The sequence below is a fragment of the Elephantulus edwardii genome, unplaced genomic scaffold (genome assembly GCF_000299155.1).
Source record: "Elephantulus edwardii isolate Elephantulus edwardi_28Jun2011 unplaced genomic scaffold, EleEdw1.0 scaffold00079, whole genome shotgun sequence".
NCBI lineage: Eukaryota > Metazoa > Chordata > Mammalia > Macroscelidea > Macroscelididae > Elephantulus > Elephantulus edwardii.
Window position 1 is genome coordinate 14,476,794 of NW_006399829.1, and position 9,093 is coordinate 14,485,886.

A 9,093-nucleotide genomic window follows, 5' to 3' on the forward strand; every position below is an offset into this window, starting at 1 on the left:
TGTGTCAGAGGCGGTGAGGTTGGCGCAGGATAGAGCAGGGTTTAGGGCTGTTGTGCATAGGGTCGCTATGAGTCAGAAACGACTCGACGGCACATAACAACAACAACAACAACAACAACATATTAGGGAATGGGGGAAAGACTATGCTGCAAAGAGATTGTGTATGTGTGTGTGCACATGTGTGCATGCATGCATAAGAATTTCAACTAGGGAAAGCAAGTAATTGGTAATTAATTTTCCTGTAAGTTGCCAATGCCTTGAATTGATTATAAAACAAGCATGATAGCAGTACTGGTATGGAATAGAATTGAGAATCCAGAGATCAGCCCATCTACCTATGGTCAACTGATTTTTGACAAGGAGATGAAATCAGTTAAGTGGGGAAACGACAGCCTTTTAAACAAATGGTGTTGGCAAAATTGGAAAACTATCTGCAGAAAACTCAAGCAAGATCCACACCTTACTCTATACAAAAAAACCAACGCAAGGAGGATCTTGGACCTGTGACTAAAACCAAGGACTAAAAACTTCATTAAAGAAAAGCTTCAAAGAACCCTAGAAGTTCTAATGGACAACATAAACATTCTTCCAAGCATCCTGAAAAACCTACAAGCAGGAGAGGATAAATAGATGAATGGAACTTTCTGAGAATCAAATTCCTATGCATATCCAAAAAGATCTCCAACAGGGTGAAAAGGGAAGCCACAGAATGGGAAAAGTATTTGGTAAAGATATGTCAGATAAAAAACTTTTATCTAGGATTTATAAAATACTTGAGCACCACAACAAGATAAAGGGAAACAACACAATTGAAAAATGGGCACAGGATATGAAGAGACACTTCACCAAAGAAGACATTCAGATGGCTAACAAACACATGAAGAAATGTTCAAAATCCCTAGCTTTAAGAGAGATGCAAATCAAAACAACTATTAGATATCATCTCACCCCAATAAGAATAGCAAAATTTAACAGAACAGAACAGAACAGAAAACAACAAATGCTGGTGAGGTTGTAGAGAAACTAATACCCTTATTCACTGTTGGTGGGAGTGTAAAATGTGCAGCCACTATGGAAAGCAGTATGTATGGTGCTTTCTCAGAAGGTTGTAAATAGAAATACCATTTGACTCAGCATTTGAACACTTAGAATATACCTGAAAAGAAACCACAACTGCCACCCAAGCAGATATATGCACACTTATGTTTATCATAGCTTTGTTCACAATAGTGAAGAGCTGGAAACAACCTAGGTGCCCATCAACAAAAGAATGGATGGAGAAGCTGTGGTATATTCACACAAGGGAATACTATACTACACTGAAAAGCAAGGAACTCATGAAATATTATTCAAAATGGTTGACCCTTAAGGACATTATGCAGAGTGAAATATCTCGGTCACAAAAGGACAAATACTGCATAGTGCCATTGTTGTAAAGCGATACTGACATCGGGGTTGAAGTGAGACTGAGAAAGATGGGATACATTATGTATACTACATTGAAACATACAAGAGAACTGTTTATAAGGGATATATTATTAGATAGTGTATCATGACAGGAGTCCAGAACAAAGGCTGCATAGTGAAGTGGACTTGTGAGGGAGGGATTGTATAACAATGAAAGAATTTTTCTTTTACTTTTCAAAGAAAAGAATGAACTGGAAAGGAAGGGTGGGCAGGGAGAAAAGTGGAAGAGTGAATGAATGGAAATCCAACTCTGTAAATTTTCATTAAAATTAATAATAATAATAAAAATTTTTAAAACCCAAGAATGATCTAGATGTCTGAAGTTATTGGAGTGTGGTGCAGAAATTCTTGGGAAAGATAAGACAGAGACTTGATGAAGAAAAAGTTTAAATTCTTTCTCTTTGGTTAAAAGTTAGGAAAATTTAGGAAATCTGAGTGTACCTGAGAAGATTTTGGGCCACTGAGGAAGGCAGCCCCACCACAGGCTGATGCTAGCAGTCTCTCAATCTTGGTTGCCCACTGGCCTTGTGGCAATCACCAGAACCTAACACCCAGCTGAGCCTCTGACTGGACCACATACCCATACCCATGCTATTATCCTTCCATGCCACCATGGGCCTCAGTTGGGACCCAAAAAAAATTTGCCCTGAACCATGATATTTGTATGTCTGATCATCTTTATGGTTTGTTGTTAGAAGTTCAACACCTATGCTATTTCATGATATTGGAAATCGATTACAGCTTTAGTTTGCTTGGCTCCACAATCAACACTCTTGACACCAGCAGCCAGGAAATTAAAAGACGTACTGCCATGGGAAAGTCTGCTGTTAGGGACCTCTCTAAAGTACTCAAGAGCAACAGTGTGTCTCCGGAGATTAAGCTGTGTCTAGTACAGGCCATGGTCTTTGCACTCACTTGTTATGCATCAGAGAACTGGACAATGACCAAGGAGGATAGAAGAAGAATTGACGCTTTTGAGCTTTGGTGTTGGAGAAGAGTGCTGAAGGTGCCATGGACTGCTAAGAGAACAAACAGATTCATCCTGGAGAGGTTAAACTGGGCTGCTCCTTAGAGGCAAGGATTCTGAGGCTTCGTCTGACATACTTTGGTCATGTTGTAAGGAGAGACTGGTCCTTGGAGAGGGACATCATGCTTGGGAGGGTGGAGCGCAGGCGCAGGAGGGGAAGGCCTTCTGGAAGATGGATTGATTTGGTGACTGGGGCAATCAGGATAAGTGTGTTAGAGGCAATGAGATTGGTACAGGACAGAGCAGAGTTTATGGCACATAACAACAACAATAACAATTAATTTTTAGTTGGCCATTGTGGCTGACTCTGAGAAGAATGGGAATTCTAGAACACTTGATTGTGCTATGTGAAACCTATACTTGGACCAAGAGGTAGTCATCAGAACAGAGCAAGGAAACACTGCATGGCTTAAAGGGTATGTCCTATCTCCATACCTTTTTAATCTATAGTGGAACAGATTATCCAGGAAGCTGGACTCTATGAGGAGAAGTGTGAAATCAAGATTGGAAGCTGACTTATCAACAAGCGGTATTATGCAGATGACTCAACCCTGCTTGCTGAAACTGAAGAGGACTTGAAATGCTTGCTGCAGAAGGTCAAGGACTGCAGCCTTCAATATGGATTGAAACTCAACATTAAGGAAACAAAGATTCTCACCACTGGGCAGATTGGCAGCATCATGATGGATGATGAAGAGATTGAGATTGCTGACAGCTTCAGTTTGCTTGGCTCTACTGTCAACACTCTTGGTTTCAGCAGCCAGGAAATTAAAAGATGAATTGCATTGGGAAAGTCTGTTGTCAGAGATCTCTCCATAGTACTGAAGAACAATGATGTCAGTCTGGAGACTAAGGTGTGCCTGATACAGGCTGAGCTAAAACTTAGAAGGCCTAGCCTATAAAGAGTCTGGCAAATACAGTCAGAAATGCACAACCAAGAGAAAATAATATTAATGAATGTGACCTTCTAAAGACTAAATCCCTGCATGCATCTACATAATTTTCCAATAAGGTGAGAAGAGAAAAAAACAAACAAACACACCAAACACTTACCAATGACATCTCGGACAAGAGTCTCATAAAGAAATTTATAGAATACCATAGTACCTCCACAAGAAAAAGTCTGATAACCTGGTTACGAAATGGGCAAAAGACCTTACACAGAGGAAGACATTCAGATGGGCAACAGACTCATGAAAATAGCTCAAAATATCTGACAATAAGAAAAATGCAAAACAAAACCACCACGAGATATCATCTCACCCCAATAGCAGTGGTAAAGTTTAATAGGACAACAAACTCCATACTCAAGAATATATGGAGAGATTGAAACTTGCATGCATTGTTGGTGGAAATGCAAAAGGGTAGAACCACTCTGGAAGGGTGTTTTATGTGTGCTCAAAAAGCTGAACATCGAACAATAGAATAAGAGTTGATAGATAATGAATATTACACTTGAACACATGACCTAAAGAACTGTTTAAAAGGAGTATACGATTAGGCATTATATGTACAGTAGTCTAGAAAAAAAGGTACATGACAAAGAGGACTGGGAGGCAGGGGAGGGAGGTAATTGTGCAACAATGAATGAATATTTAAAAAAAAATAAACTGGGTAAGGGGGAAGAAGGAGGAACGGAAGGAGAGGGAGTAAAAATGTGCAACAATGAAGAATTGAAAATTTAACTATTCTGTAAAATTAAATATTACAGAATATATTAAATATTCTGTAAATTGTTAAAATCATAAGCTAAAGAAAAATATTATTATTATTATTTTGTTTTAAAAAAACCCCAACTATTTCAAGGCACATTTAATATCATGAATTCAATACAAAAAGCCCAAATACAATGAAGGAGCACATCCCCTATTAACACAATGATCTTTCAGCATGTGCCTGTTGAGTGGAATGGGGATGCAATCCATTTCACTACTGGGGGAGAAATAAACGCAGGGTCTGAGCACAGCCATTACCCTTATACAATCTAGTTGTTTGAAATGCATGTTTATCATGCTTTGAACAGTTCAGACCTGATATTGACAACCACACCTCTGTTTGTACAGTCTACAGCATTAGCAACCATTCAAAGAACACACCGTTGATTAAATCCATTGATTAAAGGCTCAATCAAGTAACAGAGCACCAAACAAAATGGTTGGTTACGTGTATGAACTACTTGTACTGACATCTATTAGCCGATTCTCAGGACTATTCAAAGTTGGTTCTCAGCAAATAAATTCTTTAAAGGCAGTGTTACCTGATTCAAGTTTTGACCCAGAAGGTGAACAATAATCATCAAGTCCACAGTCTTATGGGCAAAGCTAATATACAATGTCTCTAAGTCACTATGCTCAACGTTAAAGAGTGATGCATATTCCATTGTATCTTTTATTGGAATTTTACATGTTCAATTCAGGTTTAAAATGTCTAGGTTTTCATTCCTCCAAACTGTCTGATGACACAGTGTGCTTCACTGTGTCTTAAGAAGACTTAAGATTTCTGTTTCTCCCTCTAGTTTCTTCACACAGAAACTTTTCTCAAGTGTCTAAGATTCCTAGAAGGGGAATGTCTCGGAGGTAACCACTTCATCAAAATAGTCCAACGCCATCAGGCCTCTGAAGCAATGGGGAGGGGAAGAGAAAAAATGCTGAAACACAAGGTTCATCTGGCAAGTTTTACATTAACCAATACAAACTGGACAGTTAAGAATGTGGCTTTTTTGGCTTAAAAAGTCTGAGTCTTGGTGTGGAAATGAATACGTGGCTATCCCACCACAGCTTTCTCGCAGTGGGACTGTCAGGGAAGTTTTGACTGAGTGGTAGTAGTATTTGTTTACCTATCAGGAGTAAATTCCAGGCACTCCGTTCATTTTGGGCTTGTTCCAGTTTGTCTTCAGTCTGTTCCAGTTCACTTTTCATTTTTAGGAAAAACAAGTTGATCCCTGGGTCTACCATTATTGATCTCAGTTGGGCAACACTTGGCTGCTGGACTTGCTTGAGGTACTGGATTTGAGTAGTACACTCTTGCATCTCTTGTTCCTTGGTTGCTTAGTCTCATTAGAAGGATGTTTTCTCTACATGCAGACTCTTGCTGTTGCTGCTTCAGTTTTTCTTCAGATTCTCTTAAGCCAGTTACATCATTAGAATTAAGATCTGTGTACTCGCCCTCCAAAGCTTGCACATACGCTTCATACTGCTTCCATCTTAGAATCAACTCATCTCAAGCCATAACTTTGAAGTCTCTTTCACTAAAGGGAACCTTTTTGGAAATAGGTTCTTCGTTGGTCATCTTGAATCACAAGCCGCCTCGGGGGCGCCGCTGCACCGCCCACCCTGCCAGCCCATCTGCAGGCGGGAGGAGAGGCGAGCAGCAGCGGCCCAGCCCAGGTCCTGAGCCCAGGGGCGCCCAATGCGGAGCTCACCCTCGGGGGCCCTCCGCCCCGTCTGGTGTCCCAAGGTGCAGAAAAAAAAATTTTAAAAAAGGTTGTTGACGTAGAGATTCCATACGACTCAGTTATTCCACTATTAGGAATATAGACCAAGGAAAACAGAACTGAGATACAAACATATTTGTACACCTATATTCATGCAGCACTATTCCCCATTACAAGAACATGAAAACAGCTGAAATGTCCTCCAATAAACAACTGAATTGAGAGACTGTGGTACATTCACAGAATGGAATACTATGCAGCACTTAGAACCACGGATTTTGAAAAATACTGTGTGCATTTTCTTCTCTAGTTGTCCCCCAAAAGATATTTCTCCTGGTTCCCTGTCTCTGGAGTATTTTCTTTCTTAACAAATTACAATGTTCTTCCATTATTTGTACCTTCTTTTGTTGTATGTTGTTGTATGATGCAAATATCTCTGCACCAGTATATTTCTACTTGTTCCCTAGGACATTTCCTTTATTTCTGGGTTCTATAGTTACTCCCTTTTAGCCCTTGACCCACGGGACTTCTGAGAAAGTTTGCATACCTGTGTTTTAGATGGCCAAGGTGACTCCCTGGCTTTCATGCTCTACTCCAAAACTATTTAAGCACCCAGGCCTTGGCCCACCAGACTTCTAGGAAAGTGGGCATACCTGCATTGTACCGGACTATCACTTGTACTTTATTTTGTAACCGCTCAAATGCTTCCATATCAACATATATATTCTGCCTTCTTGGCTCTGGGGTATTCATTGATATTGCAATATTCTCTGTTTATATTGGCAAAGGCTTAATTTGTTTTTTCACATTGTCTGAAACTGCCTGCTGCTTTCTTGATATTATGTGAAGTTTTCTTGATAAGTGTCAGACTATTTCTATTGTGTTATCTTTATGATGTTAGTGATTAGTTGCCAGCTAAAACATTCAGTCTAGGGGGTGAGCCACTCACAGTTCTGAAAGTCCTTTATGGGGAAATTTTCCTTTCCTAACGTCCTTCAGATTCTCCCTGGTCTCACTGTAGCCTTGCAGGAATCCTGCCTTAATGTAGACCTCTCTCCCAAACTCTATTGTCCTCATTAGTCTATGGAGTGGTTAGTTGTGCAAGACCAGGTGCTTCACACAAGAAGTTTCTGTCCAGGGAAGCTTCTGTCCCAAACTCTTTTGTCCTATTTGGTGCCTGGGATGGCTGGCAAGGATCTTCAAATCAAGGGACCTTTCACCACATGCTTGCTACAGAGGGTCAAGGACTGCAACCTTTAGTATGGACTAAAGCTCAATGTCAAGAAGACAAAGAGTCTCACCACTGGACCAATTGGCAGCATCAGGATGGATGGTGAAGAGATTGAGATTGTTAAAAACTTTAGTCTGCTTGGATCCATGGTCAACACTCTTGGCACCAGTAGCCAGGAAATAAAAAAACGTATTGCCATGGGAAAGTCTGCTGTTAGGGACCTTTCCAGGGTACTGAAGAGCAATGGTGTCACTCTGGAGACTAAGGTGCATCTGATACAGGCTACGGTCTTTGCAATCACTTGTTATGCATCAGAGAGTTGGACAATGACTAGGAAAGATAGAAGAAGATTTGATGCCTTTGAGTTGTGGTGCCGGAGAAGAGTATTGAATGCACCCTGGACTGCCAAGAAAACAAACAGATTCAACCTGGAGAGGGTCAAACTGGGCTGCTTCTTGGAGGCAAGGATTCTGAGGCTTTGTCTGACATACTTTGGACATGTTGTAAGGAGGGAGAGGTCCTTGGAGAGGGACATCATGCTTGGGAAGGTGGAGGGATGGCACAGAAGGGGAAGACCCTCTATGAGGTGGATTGATTCAGTGACTGGGGTAATCGGGATGGGCGTGTCAGAGGCAGTGAGATTGGCACAAGATAGAGCAGGGTTTAGGGCTGTTGTACATAGGGTCGCTATGAGTCACAAGCTACTCGACAGCACATAACAACAACAACAACAACAACAATCTACCCACCTACACCTAAAACTGCTAGCGCTGGAGAAGAGTCTCTCACCCGATTTCACCTTTCTTTCCTGAAGCCTAATATCATCCTTTGTCTTAGAGATTGTAATTCTCTTTGTTTTTGTTGTTTTAATTTATATTGGTTTACTTAAAATGTTCATATGCATTGTTTTTCACACTGTATCTTTCCCATTTCCTTAACCCAGCTATCCCTCCACCCATCAAATTGTGCAACTCTATGATTATCCACCCCTAACCCATCCTCACCCCTCTGCTTCCCCTCTTATTGAGTTTAATATCTTCTATTTCTGTTATTCAATTCCCTTGTTTTGCCTAGTTAAAGTTGGAGGATCCTACTCAAATAAGAGGATTTCTAAGTTCCTCACAAGTGAGGGGGAACATTGCTTTTTGTATTTTTTTAAATGTGTTGTAGGAGAGAAGGGCTTTCACCTGAGCTGCAGTCTATACCCACAGTGTTTTCATGTTAGGTAAAAGGAAATAAAGATTAGATTTTAAAAGAGTAGTGAAAACCTAAGAAGAATTAATGCTGAGAAGAAAAGACCAGGGCCTCTATAATAATTTAACATCATAAAATATTGAGAAGGAGAGTAAAGACCCAGAGGTTAGGCAGAAACAAAGAGATAAAACTAAGCACATTGAAGTATGTGATTTTGAAAATAATTATTAAGAAACTTTGAGATGCATCCTCCCACTATCGCAAGCAAAAGCAACAAATGATCCAAGTTAAAAAGATGTTTTGCAGACAATGAGTTTGGAGAAATGATTTAAACAAAAATCCTAAAAATCCAACATAGATAAACACCATAGCATGCGATTATGTAACATTAAAGTGTGCCTGTGCAGACAAATTCTTGGAAAATCAAACAGCATACATAATTTTTAACAGTTTTGCATATCAAAAGGATGATTCATTAGAGCACATGTTTATATGAATAGGCCAGCGGTCTCTCTCCCAGTTTCATGGATAAGTGTGTGCACATTTGTGGTCTTACAACTAAGGTGCATGGAAGAAGAAGCACAAAGATGGATCAAAGACTGTTACTGTCATCATCACTATCTTTAGACTACAAGGATACTATACATTTTTGGTGTTGAACCCCACAGATATGATACAAATTACAGCTATGTTGATGTTTACAATGTTTTTTGAGTCCTCAAGCCACCCTATCTAGCTTGA

General features: G+C 40.1%; 1 pseudogene; it reads right to left on the reverse strand.

Moving 5' to 3' along the window:
* Window positions 1-5,048: 5,048 nt before the first annotated feature.
* LOC102871218 lies at window positions 5,049-5,782 on the reverse strand (annotated as a pseudogene).
* Window positions 5,783-9,093: the final 3,311 nt, after the last annotated feature.